Raw genomic sequence first — 20966 nt, forward strand, 5'->3', positions numbered from 1 at the left:
ATGTAATAATCACTTATTCGTCTCTTGATTGATACTTTACATTAGTTTTGGATGATACCACAAATTTAGGTATCAATCCGATACCAAGTAGTTACAGGATCATACATTGGTCATATTCAAAGTCCTCATGTGTCCAGGGACATATTTCCTGAGTTTACAAACATAATATAAATACTACCCGAAACATATGTTTATTACTGCAATTTAGACTTAGACTTCCTTTTTATTGGCGAGGAGTCTCTGCAGATTTTCTGAGCCCTGGTCAGGCAGCGGCTTTTTGCGATCTCCTGGATAGGAGGATGAGGGGTCCTGATGATCTTTTAGTCCTTAAATAAAATAATGAACATACTAGACAACTTGTCTTTTATTAGTAAGTAAACAAACAAAGGCTCCTAATTTAGTCTGCTGACGTATGCAGTAACATATTGTCATTTATTATTCTATTATTTTGTCAACATTATGAGGTACAAACTGTAAAACAATGAATTATGAATCTACTTGTTCATTTACTGTTAATATCTGCTTACTTTCTCTTTTAACATGTTCTATCTACACTTCTGTTAAAATGTAATAATCACTTATTCGTCTCTTGTTTGATACTTTACATTAGTTTTGGACGATACCACAAATTTAGGTATCGATCCGATACCAAGTAGTTACAGGATCATACATTGGTCATATTCAAAGTCCTCATGTGTCCAGGGACATATTTCCTGAGTTTATAAACATAATATAAATACAAAAAAAACCCAAAGAAGATTTTGTGATGTTAAAAAATATTGATGTAATCATAGCAGTATCGACTCGATATGAAATGTTAGACTTAGACTGAGACATCCTTTTTATTGTCATTCAAATTTTAACTTTACAGTACAGATAAGAACAACATTTTGTTGCTTTAGCTCGTTGTAGTGCAGAATAAAAGAGCAATAAGGTGCAGATATAAATAAATAGATTACTGTACAGATAAATATATTGCACTTTTGCATATGCATTCCCGTTTATGGATGTATGTTATATTGTCTTTATATTTAAGCGAGTTAATCCGTTATTGTTTGCTCATTTTCCTCGACTGGTGCACTAACATAATGTGGTTTATTTTTTTTTTACAAATGTAGTATAATCTGCAAAGATACAAATAATTGCAATTGTGACATCTAGTGGACGCATTTAGAGCAGCGGTTTCTTTCATTCGAAAATTCCGGCTTATTTTTATACTTAGCAAACTCATCCCGCGGGCCGGATAAAACCTGTTTGCGGGCCTGATCCCGCCCGCGGGCTGTACGTTTGACACCCCTGATATACAGCGTACCGGTTCCTAATTAGGTCGGTGAGAACTAACGATACTGCTATCAGTATTTTTTTTCATCCAGCTGACCGGCATAATTATGACACGCTGTCACATTCAGTTCAGTCGCCACTGCTGCACATTAAAGTCATCTTTGAGTAATGACAAATAAGGGAGCAACACCACACAAAAGTTTGTAACACAACAATATTTCCTCCTCAAAAGTTCCTCACACTTATGACGATTCATAACCGTGTTTTATCAACAATCCTCCCAGAGATCCATTAATCAACAAACCAATATTAATCCACTCAAAAAAGTGAAACATTGAGGTAATATAATAATCCATAAAGTTGCTTTGAAGCAACTTTCAGGTCGTTCATTACAAACTGGACGATTGAGCATTACACTTTCTCAATGGGTATTTTTATTTATGTAATACACACTACACAGTACACGCATAATTCAGTCGCTGTCAACACTTAATATGGGTTCCGGTCACTCAAATACGTCTGTGTGCAACATAAACACACATCATTCCTATTGTTACAAAATGCACACCCACATAACTAACTGATTCTTTGTTTTGATTTAAATGATGCATTTGATTTGATCTATCATGCAAAACAGGGGTCCCCAAACTACGGCCGGATCCGGTCCGCCAGCGTCCAAAATCTGTCCCGCGGAAAGTCCAAAGTTTAAAAAAAAAAAAAAAAAAAAAAAAAAAATAGAAAATACATACATTTTTTATTTACTTATTTATTTATTTATTTTTAAATTAAATATGTCCTTTCTAATCCATTGTCTACCGCTTGTTACTCTCTGTGTCTCATAGCTACTCAGACAAATCATATTGTCTAAAAATGCATTTTCCCATCGATAACGTGACAGCGCTCGGAATATAAAGATCTATATGTATGTATGTATGAATGTATATATATATATATATATATATATATATATATCTTAATAAGGTTATCCAAAAAATAGTGCTCGATACCGTAGTAGAGCGCAATATATGTATGTGTGGGAAAAAAATCACAAGACTACTTCATCTCTACAGACCTGTTTCATGAGGGGTTCCCTCAATCTCCCAAAATCTCCTGATGATTGAGGGAACCCCTCATGAAACAGGCCTGTAGAGATGAAGTAGTCTTGTGATTTTTTTCCCACACATACATATATATATATATATATATATATATATATATATATATATATATATATATATATATATTAGTAATTGTTATATATTGTATATATGATATAAACATAATATAATACATCAGTATAAAGCATATACTGTACATATATTATGTAAATATGACATATGTTATATTTTATATTGCTACTACGGTACATTTTTAGTCTATTTTATACCTGCATTGTCCTTTCCATCCTTACTCATCATCATTAAAGTTTGTCTAAATCTAAGTCTAATACATATACCGTATATTACCAAATAAACGCCCTTGGGCAAATAACCGCCCATGTCCTAATAGCCGCCCGGGGTCTGACCCCAGTTTGTGAATTAACCGCCTCTTCCTAATAACCGCCTATGTCCAAATGTTATTTGCATGATTTAGATTAAAATGCTACTGGGGTTGCGTTTTCTGCAGTATTATTGTTTTGATGGTTTTATAGAGTACTTGGTACCATAATTTTATTTTTCCCGGTAAGCTGCTTTATTTAAAAAGTGTATTTATTTTTAGTATTGGTATTCTATTTGACAATTGTTGCACTACTGCCATGTTGAGGCCTTGTTGTTCTCTTGTCTTTTGATAGCCTACCTCATGTTGATCTCTTGTTTTTTTTGTTTGTATGTTTACAATAGCTTTTACATTTAAAGTTTTTTGTACGAAAAAAAAAAAATACTGGACAGTAACCATTGAAACCAAATAATGGCCTGGTGCAGGCTGGTGCAAAAATAAATAAAAGCCTTGTGCAAATAACCGACTGCTTCTTTTAAACGCCTGTCCCCAAAATCAATTTTGTGAAATAAACGCCTGGGCTACTATTTACTATTTACTATATACGGTATATTTGTGTGTGTATTTATATATATATATATATATATATATATATATATATATATATATATATATATATATATATATATATATATATCAATCATCGTCGTCGGCGGTCACTCGAACGAGTATGACGATCCTCCTGGTAGGGGTGTATCCCTTTATGGAGGATGCCTGTGGTCCCCACATCTGCGGTCCCCTCCAAGATTTCTCATTGTTATCCCATTGGGTTAGGTTTTTTCTTGCCCTGATGTGGGATCTGAGACGAGGATGTCGTTGTGACTTGTGCAGCCCTTTGAGACACTTGTGATTTAGGGCCATATAAGTAAACATTGATTGATTGATTGATTGATAGAATGTAAGATATAACAGGATGTAGCATACATTTATCATTTGTGTTCAAAAGGCTTACAAAAAAGTGGGACCCCAAAAATTTACTGGGGGACCCCGTTTTTATGACTTGATGGGGTCCCTGGGAAAATCCCTAGTGCCAACCCTGTATATAAATGGACTGTGGGACCCCGTTTTAGGAATTTTCAAAACGGGTCCCCATCAATTCATAAAAACGGGGTCCCACAGTACATTTATATAGTGTTGGTGCCAGGAATTTTTAAAATGGGGTCCCAGGGACCTCATCAAGTTATAAAAACGGGGTCCGACAGTACATTTATATACAGTGTTGGCGCTAAGGACCCCATCAAGTCATAAAAACGGGGTCCCACAGTACATTTATATACAGTGTTGGCGCTAGGAATTTTCAAAACGGGGTCCCAGGGACCCCCATCAATTCATAAATATATATATATATATATATATATATATACATACACGTACATACATACATACATACAAACAATACGGCCCCTGGTCAGATTTTTTTTAACCCAATGCGGCCCTTGAGTCAAAAGTTTGGGTACCCATGATGTAAAAGGTATGTTCTCTGCACATGAATGCCATATATAAATATAATATACAGCTGAGTGTAATAATAATGAATAGAAACAGTGCATTTCACCTTACACCGCACATGTGTTGACTTCAACACTTAAAAAAAATATATATAAAAAAAATATAAATGCAAACCGATAAGAGTACCCATAAATACCGATATCGATAATGGTATTGTATCAATAAAATCTTAAAGATATACGGGGTGATTCAAAAGGAATACGCATTTATTCAGTTGTAAAGCATTGTAATGGACTGAATTAATGGTCATTTGATACAGGAGTTATACAAGTTGTATTGTGTTACAATTTCATGGACATGTAATCCTTTTGGCGCCAGTCAATTGTAGGAAGACCAAGTGTTTATCTACCCTCAAGATGGCGAATCCTCAACAGAAGGCGTTCTGCGCGCCTAAGTGTGCGAAAACAAATGCCATTGTCGCGGTGCAGCGTGCTTTTAGAACAGAATTTGGCATTGATCCGTGAGAGCATTGGACGGTGGGTTAAACCGTTTAAAGCCACAGGCTGCTCGCTTAAAGGAAAGTCCTGGAAGACCTCCATGACATGAAAGATCGAATAACCGCATCAATCAACACGGTGGATCGCGACATCCTGGGGCGCGTTTGGGAGGAATTCTCATATCGTCTAGATCAGGGGTCGGCAACCAAAAACGCTGAAAGAGCCATATTGGACCAAAAAATACAAAAAAAAGTAATCTGTCAGAAGCCGCAAATAAATAAGGTGTATATATAAATCTTATAATGGAGGCAACACATGACGTAAGTGTCTGTATGAACTATAATAGCCTACTATCAAAATGACTATGTGTCGTAGGCAAATCTTCGTTGACAGAAATGTTGAAATGTAGTATTTATTATACACATTTCTACAACATTAGAAACCATTAGTCATTGGCGTTTTTAGGCCTATTTTAGGGGGGCTCAAGCCCCCCTAAAATATTCTTAAGCCCCCCTAAATAATTTGGTGTTATTTTTTTTTTTTTTTACAAATACATATTCATTATAAAGTGGCCTGAATATGAGTTTAAATAAATAATCATATAACCTGTTATTATTCACTCAGTTTCCCCTCACTTCGTAGCTTAAGGTAGAGAGCCCCTTTAGTGCGTCGGTATCCAATCCATTCCACTTGTTCATATAGAAAATGCCAAAGTCACTCAAATTCCAGTACGCATTTTCTCTGCGACCTTGCTTGCGGTCCTGCAGGTGTACGAAGCACATTATCTTCCTTTACAATGAGTGAAGCTGCACGAAACCTTGTGTGTGCAATTGTAAATAATTCAGTTTTTAAGTTTTGTGTTTCTTGTAGAATCTATATAAAGTAATATACATTAGCCTATTGTTAAAATAATGAAAAAAAACATCATTAAATATATTTGTCTTATTGTATAGCTACATTAATAGCTGTTGTATTATTATAGGATGGCTTGTTAAACATTTCATAGTATTTTCAGAGGGAGGAAAAACCAAGACATTTAATATAAAATGTAAAATGAATAAATACATAAAAAGAAAAAGAAAGAAAAAATGGTTAAATGCCATCGTCCCGGGGAGCATTTCATTTTGTAATAATAATAACAACAATGAATAATTTCTAAGTCTTTGTTAGCCATTTGTGAAGTTTTGTGCTCGTACGTAACGTTCGCTCGCATCCTGTGCATCTCCTGGGGGCTAAGCCCCCCCTGTCCTTAAAAGCTAGTGACGCCCCTGCCATTAGTAAATCAACAGTTGAGATAACTCCTGGAAATTACTGGTTTAGAATGTCCATGTTAAAGGCAACGGCAGACTGTCTTCTTCTAATGGATTTGTTACAATCTTTGGCAAGCTGGTTAATGTTTGCTGTGGTCTGGAACAACATGGCACACAGACAAATATGAGAAATGCAGCCAATATTACATACAGATAATGTGGCATGAGACATGCACAACTAAATTATATACAGAGGACATAAATAAAGGAAATTGGTTTTAATACGTAGAACACACATGACTTTACTGTGAAAATAACGAAAAAATGTACAATGCATTTGCAAATACTGCAATGACACATGTATATAACTACTCAAAAAATTATGGTATTATTATGTCCAAATTAAAAATTCTGCACATAGACCATTTACATTTACAACATGCCTTTAATTGTTAAGGGGTTTGTGTTAAAGCATTAGCCTAGTTAACTTTTGGCTAACAGCACGTTTTCCTGTATTTTTGTGTCTCGTGGTTTCAGACATTGAGGGGTTATTGTCTATATGCCTCATTGCAAACTGCATCGGAATGAACCACGCTGTGTTTAAGTGTGTTGCAACTGGTTGCAAGCATCTATTTAACAAAAACTGAACATTTTAGGCTCATTTTTAATAGCATGTTGCGGAAGGCTGTGTTGTGAGTTGTCCAGTGAAAGGTTGTACAAATACTTTCCAGTTAAAATCTACCGCTCAGATGTCTCGGAAACACGGGCATTTTGCAGGTACTAGTAATGGTGACAGGGCATCACTGTTGTTAGCATTCATGCTTCACAGTGAGAAGGTACTGGGTTCGATTTCCTGGGCTCGGGGTTTTTGTGTGTGGGGTTTGCATGTTCTCTGCATGGGTTCTCTGCAGGTACTCCCAGCTCCAAAAAACATACACCTGGAGATAGATTGATTGGCAACACTAACATTGGTTCTAATATGTTTTATGATGAGTTCCTGGCAACCACAGCTGCCGGTATTTTACCGTAAATTATGCAGATTTTATTTTGTAGTGCACAACTTGAGTTTATTTTTTGAGTTTATTTATTTTCATGTATTAATTGGCTCAAGTCAGTCAAAAAATGTTTATAGTTTGAATAAAGCTGAACTATTCTATTTATGACAAATAAAATAAAATAAAAAGATCTAATATTTTCTGTTACAGACTAAAAACAATGTAAACAAATGTATATTGTTTAAAGTTATTTCTAACATTCCACACAACAAAATAACAAAAATAAGTATGATTGATGATGCTGATATCAGATCAGTATTGGTATTGGACAGTACTAAAAGATCCAACACTGTTGGTCTTGTATCATGAGTGAACAAGTTGTATGATAGCACCATGACAAATTATCATATAGTTATTGATTGTATATTAAAGAAAAAATTAAAATAAAAAATAAAAAAATTAAAAATATATATATATGTGTGTGTGTATGTAAACAAAGTTCATATAGTTGTTTAAAAAACAATTGTATAAACTGTATTTAAAAATAATAAATACAAGAAAAGTTTGTAATTTTTACATAATTTTTACCTTATAAGCAAAAACAGCCATTTTTTCATGTTAATATAAATAATCTTACTTATATTGGCGCCCAAATCCAAGCCCAACAAAAGAGGAGAAATATAATCCTAGAGAAAAATGTGATTTAACACATTTGTATGCACGTACAACACTTAACACTTTCAGTATATCAGTATGTGGAATTAAATGATGGAATGGATTAAGCAAAGCAATCAAACAATGTACTAATATGATCCACTTCAAGAAACCCTTCAAACTTGAAGTGTTTACAAAGTACAAAGAAGAAGAACCATGATAACTAATCTGAATTTATTTCATCCATCCATTCATTTTCCAGATATTATTCATCTCACCATATGAAATATAATTTACTTCACTAATTATTATGTATTTATTTGCATTGTTATTACTTATGGAGTATATTGTGAATAAATTGAGTACAGTAAGTGAACAAAAGTGTAAGCAACTGCTATGTAAATAAGCTCTGCTTCTTCCTACTCCTTTTCAAACACGTTGAATAGAGAAACTGAAAATGGTGACGCATCATGTTGTATGCATGCATGTGTGATGTATCATGTTGTATGCATACATGTGTGATGTATCATGTTGTATGCATACATGTGTGATGTATCATGTTGTATGCATGCATGTGTGATGTATCGTGTTGTATGCATGCATGTGTAATGTATCATGTTGTATGCATGCATGTGTGATGCATAATGTTGTATGCATGCGTGTGTGATGTATCATGTTGTATGCATGCTTGTGTGATGTGTCATGTTGTATGCATACATGTGTGATGTATACAGCTGTATGCATGTGTGTGTGATGTATCATGTTGTATGCATACATGTGTGATGTATCATGTTGTATGCATGCATGTGTGATGTATCATAATGTATGCATGTACGTGTGATGTATCATGTTGTATGCATGCATGTGTGATGTATCATGTTGTATGCATGTATGTGTGATACATCATGTTGTATGCATGCATGTGTGATGTGTCATGTTGTATGCATACATGTGCGATGTATCATGTTGTATGCATGCATGTGTGATGCATAATGTATGCATGCATGTGTGATGTTTCATGTTGTATGCATGCATGTGCGATGTATAATGTATGCGTGTGTGATGTATAATGTTGTATGCATGCATGCATGTGTGATGTATAATGTTGTATGCATACATTTGTGATGCATCATGTTATATGCATGCATGTGTGATGTATCATGTTGTATGCATGCATGTGTGATGTATAATGTTGTATGCATGCATGTGTAATGTATCATGTTGTATGCATACATGTGTGATGTATCATATTGTATGCATGCGTGTTTGAAATAAACTCAACCTCAACTCAAGTGCCATAGTCAGTATGTAAGAAAAAATACCAGCTTATCATAGATTTGGAAGTAATTTGAGGACGCACTGATTGTGGCAGGGAGCAGTTTACCTGACAACATCTCCAACCTGAATCCATCACTCGGTCAAAGCCTCTCTCAGGTCACCTTGGCCCGGGATTCCCTCCTGCTGTGCCTTTGCATTGTTCAACACAATTCCACCTGGGATGGATGTACGAGTCTGCACAGTGTGTGTGTGTGCGAGCTTGTGTGTGTGTGTGTGTAACCAGCTGTCCTGTTCCTCTCATTGGAAGGCTGCAGCTGTTTTGGCAACTTAATTCACATCAAGGCCGAATGAGAGCGTGAGAGACACATGGCTTCAGCATTAATGTCATGGAACGCTCACTAAAATGACCAAAAAAAAAAGACATCCTTGTGTAAACATCATATGTTCTCTGGTTGCCTAAAGTGATGTGCACATGCAGTAGATAACGGTGAAGTGCAGCACACGTGTCCCGGGAGAGGGTCAGCACCCCCCCCCCCCCCTCTTGCATTAGGGTGTGATTATGTCCTGTTAATCCACAGTTATGTTGCACGAGTTCAGCACTCCGAATTGGACGGAGCATTCAAACGTTGCATGTCGTGTGAATGTGGCGGCCTGTTTACATACACTTGTAAAGAACATAATGTCATGGCTGCCTTGAGTTTCCAATCATTTCTGCAACTCTTATTTTTTTGTGATAGAGTGATTGGAGCACATACTTGTTGGTCACAAAAAACATTTATGAAGTTTGGTTCTTTTATGAATTTATTATGAGTCTACTGAAGATGTGAGTGGGTCAAAAGTATACATACAGCAATGTTAATATTTGCTTACATGTCCCTTGGCAAGTTTCACTGCAATAAGGCGCTTTTGGTAGCCATCCACAAGCTTCTGCTTGAATTTTTGACCACTCCTCTTGACCAAAATTGGTGCAGTTCAGCTAAATGTGTTGGTTTTCTGACATGGACTTGTTTCTTTAGCATTGTCCACATGTTTAAGTCATGGGAAAACCATTCTAAAACGTTCATTCTAGCCTGATTTAGCCATTCCTTTACCACTTTTGACGTGTGTTTGGGGTCAGTCCTGTTGGAACACCCAACTGCGCCCAAGACCCAACCTCCGGGCTGATGATTTTAGCTTGTCCTGAAGAATTTGGAGGTAATCCTCCTTTTTCATTGTCCCATTTACTCTCTGTAAAGCACCAGTTCCATTGGCAGCAAAACAGGCCCAGAGCATATTACTACAACCACCATGCTTGACGGTAGTTATGGTGTGCATGGGATTAAAGGCCTCACCTTTTGTCCTCCAAACATATTGCTGGGTATTGTGGCCAAACAGCTAAATTTTTGTTTCATCTGACATCACATGGAGAACGATAAGACCTTCATGAGGAAAGGGACATGCCAAGGGACATGTAAGCAAATATTAACATTGCTGTATGTATACTTTTGACCCAGCAGATTTGCTCACATTTTCATAATAAATTCATAAAAGAAGCAAACTTCATGAATGTTTTTTGTGACCAACAAATATGTGCTCCAATCACTCTATCACAAAAAAATAAGAGTTAAGAATTATTGGAAACTCAAGACAGCCATGACATTATGTTCTTTACAAGTGTATGTAAACTGTTGACCACGACTGTATATTCTATGTATATTCTATTTTTTTCTATCATGGACAATGAGTTAAAGACAATTGCCTGTTTGCCGCCAATTGCAATCTTTAGTGTTTTTTTACATACCGTATTTCCGGACCGTAAGGCGCACCGCCGATGAATGGTCTATTTGTGTTCTTTTTTTTATATATAAGGCGCAACGGATTATAGGGCGCATTAAAAGAGTCATATTACTATCATTTTTTTTCTAAATGTAAAAGACTTCCTTGTGGTCTACATAACATGTAATGGTGGTTCTTTGGTCAAAATGTTGCATAGATGATGTTTTACAGATCATCTTCAAGCCGCTTTCTGACAGTCGCTTCCGGATGTTTTGTGGGCGGTCTTATTTACGTGGCTCAATTTCGACAGCGTCTTCTCCCCGTCATCTTTGTTGTAGCGGTGTAGCGTGCAAGGACGGGAGTGGAAGAAGTGTCAAAAGATGGAGCTAACTGTTTTAATGACATTCAGACTTTACTTCAATCAATAACGGAGCAGCATCTTCTCATCCGGAAACAACAAAAAGTATCCCATGAAAAAACATCCGACCGGAACTCTAATAACTGAAGTTCCTTGGGTGAATAATGTAAACTCACTACACCGGTATGTTTTAGTGCTTTCATGGCGAGTTCACTGACAGATATAAGTAAGAACTTTGCACTACTTTATATCAGAAATGGCAACCGTGGAGGATGAATGTCCCATAACAAGAAGATCGAGAAAAAGCAAAAGCTTATTGACTACGGTGTTGCCACGGACTACAAAGGCGGACCTGCACAATTTTTCAGGATTTATGCAGATCCCAAATACAGATCATCAGGTACCAGAAGGTAAGAAAAGTAGCTTTTGCATAATATTGCGAAACAAAACGCCAGATAATGTCTTACCTTATACACACACCATAATAATACTCTTCTGTTAAATACGCCGAGAATCCTTATCTTGCATACACTTCTGTGACGACCTCCGTAAAGTTTTTCTTTGTATTTACAAATATCAAGCAGCTAAAATGCACCGAACATGGATAATGTGGAGAGTGTTTTGCATTTTCCCATCATGCTTTTTAAAGGATTTAAAAATTAGTGTTGTTTTTGTTCTTTTTATGGTGCATGGACCTTTTTTTTATGATACCTACAAAGTTCAGTGAGAAGGTTGTGTTAAGTGTGATTTGATGTTGGTTGGATTTGTTTTGTTCTTTTGCACCATGACTAGGGAAGGTTGTTTGTATTGGGTCATAAACTAAATTTAGTTCAATCAGAGCATAATTAAATGTCAATGACCTGAATTACTTGCATTATCCACTAGATGGCAACAAAATGGTGGCACCATACGCAATCTTTTAAAATGAATGCCATCTCCCTCATTTTTAACTCACAACATTTCGCCAGCCAAATTGAAGACATCAGCGGGTCGCACTTGGCCCGTGAGCCCTAGTTTGGACACCCCTAGACTAGATGAATCTCCGTTACCTGCATTGTTAGCCACCTCTTGCTAGTGTTTATTTGCGATTTAGAATTAATTAAAAAGAGAAAGACGTATGTTTTCTTATATACATTTACAAAAAAAAGTGCAGTTTCCTTTTAAGTGGAGTGGGAGAATTGAAAAATAAATTAGGGTTGTACGGTATACCGGTATTAGTATAGTACCGTGATACTATTGAATCATTTTCGGTACTATACCACTTGTGAAGCGTACCGGTACCGCATCCCCCACCCCCACGAGCAGAGGATCATGTTCGGCAGCGCACACACATGGAGTACTTACAAGCAGACACAGCGTGTAGACAGGAAAGGGAGAACGGACGCATTTTGGCTTAAAAACTAAAGCTCACCGGCGTCAAAATGTAAACAAACACCATGGGTGGATCTACACTTGACATCCACTGTAATGATATCAAGTACAGGCACGTAACTAGTCGATATTACTACGATTATGTCGATGTTTTTTGGCATCACAACATCTTCTTTCGTTTTTTTTTTATGTATATTAAGTTTGTAAAGTCAGTAAATATATCCCTGGACACATGAGGACTTTGAATATGACCAATGTATGATCCTGTAACTACTTGGTATCGGATTGATACCCACATTTGTGGTATCATCCAAAACTAATGTAAAGTATCAAACAACAGAAGAATAAGAAATGTAGACAGTACATGTTAAAAGAGAATGGAAGCAGATATTAACAATAAATGAACAAGTAGATTAATAATTCATTTTCTACCACTTGTCCTTAATAATGTGTACAAAATAATAGGTAGATAAATGACACAATATGTTACTGCATATGTCAGCAGACTAATTAGGAGTCTTTGTTTGTTTACTTACTACTAAAAGACAAGTTGTCTTGTATGTTCACTATTTTATTTAAGGACTTAATTAACTGCAATAAGAAACATGTTTAATGTACCCTAAGATTTTTTTGTTAAAATAAAACCAATAATTGCAATTTGTTTGTGGTCCCCTTTATTTCATAAAGTACCGAAAAGTATTGAAATTATTTTAGTACCGGTACCAAAATATTGGTATCGTTACAACACTAAAATAAATACATGAAAAGTGCTAAAAAAATAAATAAATAAACGTTCTACTAAAATAGAGCAAAAATACGCTGCCACAAAGATCATAATTCAAGAATATTGAGGTGTGTGGTTCAATTCCCATCCATGACCAACAGATGTGTTCTAGGGACTTATCAGGTAGAGAGAGTCCCTTGGCGATCTTTTCCGGTCGCGTAAAATTAACTGGACAAAAGTTCAGTCGAATGTTCTGTCCTACCACGTCCTCTGCGTCCCCCACCCCTCCCGGGATTAAGCAGCATTGGAACCGCTCAAACGCTCGGGCCCATGCCGCCTAATTTACAGCTGACATCCCTCGCCTCCTATTGTGGGCATGACGTGAGGCGCGGATGCCTGCCGTGGTCCGGCTGCCGTGATGAGGTATATTTGGAAACAATGCCAGCGCACAGAGCAAGATGATTAATTGCGAGTGTCCATGACTTTCTTGGTTATATTTAGTCGTATAAATAAAATGGACCCTCGCTTGGCTAACCTTTTGGCGGGACGGCGCGGTCAAAACACGTGGCCGACGTTATGAAACCACAATGAAACATCGTTTTTCAACATCGATCAGCGGAAATTAACTATTCGGAGGAGGGGTGAGACTCTTCGGGTACTTCACAATTCAACGGTCTTTGTTTGACGCCCTTTGTTCAATAAATGACGCCAGCAAATACAGGTTAGCAAGCAACAACAAAAACATTGATGTTTCATTGAGAATATAGAACAAAAATCTGTGAAAATGCTTTAGTCTGACTTTGAGCTTGATGGATTGTCGGCGCATTACGACTACCATAGTCGGGCGTACTATGCTTCAACATAGGGGCATGATTATGGAGTGTGTATATGGCACCTAAAGGAGACATATTATCTGGTGTTTTATTTCGACCTATTTTACAAAAACATTTTTTTTACCTATTGGTACCTGCTGATGTGTATTTGGGATCTGCATAGGTCCCTGGAAATTTGCGCACGTCCGCCATTATAGTCAATAAACTCCTTATTTTTCTCTATCTTCTTGCTGTGGGGCATTAATTCTCTAATGTTGCCATTTCTAATATAAAGTAGCATACGGCTGTATCTTAAATATGCCAGTATATTATACATTGATTATTGATTAATTTTTAACTATTATATTGTATATTATTATTATAATATATTGTAAACTCATTATTTTTTGTAATTATTTTTGCATTAATGTAAAGACCGTACATTCCGGACTATGAGTCGCTACTTTTTTTTCCTACGCTTTGAACCTTGCGGCTAATAAAACATTGCGGCTAATTTATGGATTTTTCTTCCTTGACAGCCATACTGCAAACAGTAAAGTGACTGAAATGGTGTGTTTGGATATGTTTGCTAACTGCCTATGGTGGTTCCTGCTGTTTAAAGCTTCGAACCGGAAGTACAAGTGCCGTTCCGTCTACCAATCGTCCGTGGCATTTTTTACTCGTATGGATTCTTCATTTATTACTCCAAGCAAAGTTTGTATGTTTTACAATATAACTAAAACAATTCTTACTTACTAAACCGTCCCATGTGTGATGTCTGTAGGAGTGTTTCATTGCATATTTGTACTTGCTATTGTAATGTAATGAAGGCAGGGTCGTTTGCATTTGCTAATATGCTAGTATTATTTTTTTCATTTATTGCAGTTGAAATTTCTTCCGCCAAATCAATTATTGCTGTTGCAGTTGAGTGTTAAGGACGGAATCCATTTTGACGGTTTAAAATATTTTATCTATTCATTTCCTTTCTACAAGTGCTAAATAAAGATGCAAAACAGCTCCCACAGTACAGTTTAAGGCCCATTCTACACTAAACTGGGTAAGGTTATCCGGGGTAAATCCCACTTATCCTTGTCTACACACACACAATGGTCATTTAAGACCCCCTCCCCCCGTCTGTCCGCCGGTGCAACGCGACCTAATATGCATGTGCGGAAAATGCACACGCCTCCAGTGTTGCTTTGTGTGCAAGTTCTTAAATGTAACTTATCTGAACAATATCCAGTGTTGTGGTATTTCAATGAACTGGAATCCAGTGTGCTGTGGGGCCCTATGGTAGTGAATCACACCTGAGACGTCTTAAATTAATCAAATCTTTAATGGACATGTGAAAGTAAACAATGTGATAAAGAACATTTTACATCAATCAAACTAGGGATCTAGGTATCTGGTCAGGACACTCCTCACTCTTGTGCCTTCACCTTCATTGTCCATTCGTTTTTGGTGACTTTATATACTCTGGACCTAGACGTTGAGTCCGCCACATACATGGCGGACAATAACTGATATAGTCTGCTTTGCCAGTCCAAAAGCATTCGCCGTTTTCCGTAGTCTTCCCTCGACGGCCCGCATTCTCGTTGACTCTCCTTCGACAAATTGACAAAGTTTTTCGCTAAGTAGAATCACAGCTGACCTGGACATTGGAAAGTTATCTTGCCGTCTGAGAAGTGTTGTATCCTAAATAGCTGCAATGGCTTTGTCTTAAGGTATTCATATGTGATTTCCACAAGTAGAAAAAGGAGAAACACGGGCATGTCTGGATGACTCGCCTCCATCTTTCTAGTGTTTACCTCCGAGTGGAAACAAGTTGTTATGAAGCTGGCTGTCGCGCAGGTTGGGAGAGTGGTCGTGCCAGCAACCTGAGGGTTCCTGGTTCGATCCCCACCTTCTACCAACCTAATCACATCCGTTGTGTCCTTGAGCAAGACACTTCACCCTTGCTCCTGATGGGTCTTGGTTAGTTAGGGCCTTGCATGGCAGCTCCCCCGCCGTCAGTGTGTGAATGTGTGTGTGAATGGGTGAATGTGGAAATAATGTCAAAGCGCTTTGAGTACCTTGAAGGTAGAAAGGCGCTATACAAGTATTACCCATTTGCCTTTTACCATGAGTCCATACAAAGCTAAGAGCCGGAGATTCAAGAAATACACGGCGCACTTACCCGTTTTGAAAATTATCCAAGGAGGGGAACCTCGTGGTTAGAGTGTCCGTCCTGAGATCGGTATGTCGTGAGTTCAAACCCCGGCCGAGTCATACCAAAGACTATAAAAATGGGACTCGCTTGGCACTCAGCATCGAGGGTTGGAATCGGGCATCAAGGGTTGGAATCGGGGGTTAAAGGGGAACATTATCACAATTTCAGAAGGGTTAAAACCATTAAAAATCAATTTCCAGTGGCTTATTTTATTTTTCGAAGTTTTTTTCTAAATTTTACCCATCACGCAATATCCCTAAAAAAAGCTTCAAAGTGCCTGATTTTAACCATCGTTATATACACCCGTCCATTTTCCTGTGACGTCACATAGTGATGCCGATACAAACAAACATGGCGGATAGAACAGCAAGGTATAGCGACATTAGCTCGGATTCAAACTCGGATTTCAGCGGCTTAAGCGATTCAACAGATTACACATGTATTGAAACGGATGGTTGTAGTGTGGAGGCAGGTAGCGAAAACGAAATTGAAGAAGAAACTGAAGCTATTGAGCCATATCGGTTTGAACCGTATGCAAGCGAAACCGAGGAAAACGACACGACAGCCAGCGACACGGGAGAAAGCGAGGACGAATTCGGCGATCGCCTTCTAACCAACGATTGGTATGTGTTTGTTTGGCATTAAAGGAAACTAACAACCATGAACTAGGTTTACAGCATATGAAATACATTTGGCAACAACATGCACTTTGAGAATGCAGACAGCCCAATTTTCATCAATTAATATATTCTGTAGACATACCCTCATCCGCTCACTTTTCCTGGGGATCTGGCGGCAGATTTCTTTGACTTTATCGTTGGAAATGCATCTGCTTTGAGTGTCGCAGGATCTCCACACATTCTTGCCATCTCTGTCGTAGCATAGCTTTCGTCGGTAAAGTGTGCGGAACAAACGTCCAATTTCTTGCCACTTTCGCATCTTTGGGCCACTGGTGCAACTTGAATCCGTCCCTGTTCGTGTTGTTACACCCTCCGACAACACACCGACGAGGCATGGTACGGAAAACAGTCGAAAAAACGGAAAATAACAGAGCTGATTTGACTCGGTGTTTGAAAAAATGGCGGATTGCTTCCCGATGTGACGTCACAACGAGAGAGTGAATAATAGAAAGGCGCTTAATTAGCCAAAATTCACCCATTTAGAGTTCGGAAATCGGTCAAAAAAAATATATGTTTTTTTTTTCTGCAACATCAAGGTATATATTGACGCTTACATAGGTCTGGTGATGATGTTCCCCTTTAAATCACCAAAAGATTATTCCCGAGCGCGGTCACCGCTGCTGCTCACTGCTCCCCTCACCTCCCAGGGGGTGATCAAGGGTGATGGGTCAAATGCAGAGGACACATTTCACCACACCTAGTGTGTGTGTGACAATCATTGGTACTTTAACTTTACTTTATGAAGACAGGGCCTCAGTCTTGATTAATCACACTGCGTGTGCTGAATAGTTTGTTTTCATCTCCTCCTTACGAGACACGGTGCTCTGCGTACGAGTTTAGTCGATCATCTTTGCGTGTGATATCAAGTTTGCACGGGTTTTTTAATACACGCAAACTTTTAGACTGTCATGTCTGTGTAATCATGTTTTGTTTTAAGTCATGTTTTGTTTAGTTTCTGGCTTTTCACTCTCTTGTCTTGTTTGCATGATTACCCATTAGTTTCACCTGTTCCACGTTTGGACTCATTGTGCACTCTTGTTTGTCACCATAGCAACCATTAGTTTTCACCTGTCACGTCACGCACCTTTTTCACGTTTTGAGTCACGCACCTGCTTTCACTAATCATGTCCATAGTATTTAAATTCATTCATTTTTCTGTTGTTCGTCCTGACGATATCCCCGTATTCATACCCATGTCACACTCTGTCCACCTCTGCGCACTTCATGTCCATGCCAAGTAAGTTTTGTTTATTATTGCCACAGTTAGTGTTTTTTGTTGTTCATAGTTTTTTGCCCCCGTGCAAGTCTTTTGTTTTCGTTAGTCAAGTTTGTACATCCGCCTTGAGCGCGCCTTTTGTTCCTTTGTTAGTGTAAAATAAATAATGTCTTCACCTTCACGCCATGTCTGGTCCAAATGTTCATTTGCACCTCGGGAGAACAACCCAAGCCAAAGTCCAAGTCGTCACCTAGACCAGGCCCTAAAAACAAATGGGGCGTTGCAGAAAATGGACAGAATACCTGGCAGCTAAAGTATTACTGTAGCTTCATACTTCAAAGTAAAATAAGGTAACAAATACAAAAAAAATTGATCGTTTAGTCCGCAGTCATTTTTTTTCCACCGCCGACCCTCAAAGTTGACCATATTTCAATACTTGAAAAAAAAATCCCCCATTCATCAGAGCAGAGGCCATAAGAGAAAATAAAGCAAAGGTAAGTAAAAGTAAATGGCTTTTCCCATTCAGTGTTATTGCTGGAGGAATTGGGGCAGATGGCTATTGATCCGCCTCATCCTTGGCCATTACTGGCGGGATGGCAATCAGGGAGGCCCGGTGGCTTGTGGGTAAACAAACCCACGCTCCTTGTCGCGGCGTTGAGATGAAGAGCAGGGGGGGAAAAAAAAAAACAACAAAAAAAAAACACACTCCCACCGGTCCCTCGAAGGGAGGAATGAAAGAGTGTATGTCGTTCATGGACAAGCTAAATATGATTGTTTCTCTGCTTGCTGGCGACGACACCCTGGGAGTTAAATGTGACATTTGCCCTAGAAGACATGTTTGGTTTGTAGGCAGGTGAACTTTGACTATATTTCCTTAATCAACTTTATTTTCATTATTTAGTTGTTTAAATAGCATGTTTCAATGCTTTTAATCTTGATTGATTGTCATTTTACAACAATAATACGTATTTTTCACACTTAAAATTCTTTAATTTTCTCAAAAATCAACATTACGCCTTATAAACCAGTATGCCTAATGTACAGTCGTGGTCAAAAGTGTACATACACTTGTGAAGAACATAATGTCATGGCTGTCTTGAGTTTCCAATCATTTCTACAACTCTTATTTTTTTGTGATAGGGTGATTGGAGCACATACTTGTTGGTCACAAAAAAATATTCATGAAGTTTGCTTCTTTTATGAATTTATTATGGGTCTACTAAAAATGTGAGTGGGTCAAAAGTATACATACAGCAATGTTAGTATTTGCTTACATGTCCCTTGGCAAGTTTCACTGCAATAAGGCGCTTTTGGTAGCCATCCACAAGCTTCTGCTTGGATTTTTGACCACTCCTTTTGACAAAATTGGTGCAGTTCAGCTAAATGTGTTGGTTTTCTGACATGGACTTGTTTCTTAAGCATTGTCCGCACGTTTAAGTCAGGACTTTGGGAAGGCCATTCTAAAACAGTCATTCTAGCCTGATTTAGCCATTCCTTTACCACTTTTGACGTGTGTTTGGGGTCATTGTCCTGTTGGAACACCCAACTGCGCCCAAGACCCAACCTCCGGGCTGATGATTTTAGCTTGTCCTGAAGAATTTTGAGGTAATCCTCCTTTTTTCATTGTCCCATTTCTCCCGTCCAAAAGCAGAACCTAGTAACTCACTTCTAGCTGATTTTGATAAAACAAACGAAAACCAATCTATTTTATATTAAAGTCCCATCCATTCACAGAGATTTGATTTCTGCTTTGTTGATGTTAATTGGTATCCGCAATTCCAGCCTGCAATTTTATATTTTATATCACCTAGTAACTCCAAAATTATTATCAGCTCAGTTTTGACCAAAATTGAGTTACTGGGTTTTGCCTTTGGACGGGAGATTTACTCTCTGTGAAGCACCAGTTCCATTGGCAGCGAAACAGGCCCAGAGCGTAATACTACCACCACCATGCTTGATGTTAGATCGTGACACCCCTAAAACTGATCATATGTATGATTTAAAGCAGTGTTTTTCAACCACTGTGACGTGGCACACTAGTGTGCCGTGAGATACAGTCTGGTGTGCTAATTTCACCTATTTGGGTTAAAAAATTTTTTTGCAAACCAGTAATTATAGTCTGCAAATGATGTGTTGTTGTTGAGTGCCGGTGCTGTCTAGAGCTCGGCAGAGTAACCGTGTAATACTCTTCCATATCAGTAGGTGGCAGCCGGTAGCTAATTGCTTTGTAGATGTCGGAAACAGCGGGAGGCAGCAAGCAGGTAAAAAGGTAACTAATGCTTGAACCAAAAATAAACAAAAAGTGAGTGTCCCTAAGAAAAGGCATTGAAGCTTAGGGAAGGCTATGCAGAACTAAACTAAAACTGTACTGGCTACGAAGTAAACAAAAACAGAATGCTGGACGACAGCAAAGACTTACTGTGGAGCAAAGACGGCGTCCACAATGTACATCGGAACATGACATGACAGTCAACAATGTCCCCACAAAGAAGGATAAAAACAACTGACATATTCTTGATTGCTAAAACAAAGTAGATGCGGGAAATATCGATCAAAGGAAGACATGAAACTGCTACAGGAAAATACCCAAAAAAGAGAAATAGCCACCAAAATAGGAGCGCAAGACAAGAACTAAAACACTACACAGGAAACCAGCAAACAACTCAAAATAAGTCACAGTGTGATGTGACAGGTGGTGACAGTACACCTACTTTGAGACAAGATCTATAGTGATGCATGCTTGGTTATGCTTTAAAGTCATATCCAACAATTGCCACGACGACTTTTTACTGTCAACCGAGTTTTGTTTTTTAATGATTTCTGCTGGTGGTGTGCCTCTGGATTTTTTCAACGCAAGAAATGTGCCTTGGCTTAAAAAAGGTTGAAAAACACTGATTTAAAGTGTTTAAAGTCAGGAAAAAAGGTTCGTAATACATTTCA

The sequence above is a fragment of the Nerophis lumbriciformis genome, linkage group LG16, assembly GCF_033978685.3.
Source record: "Nerophis lumbriciformis linkage group LG16, RoL_Nlum_v2.1, whole genome shotgun sequence".
Taxonomy (NCBI): Eukaryota; Metazoa; Chordata; class Actinopteri; order Syngnathiformes; family Syngnathidae; genus Nerophis; species Nerophis lumbriciformis.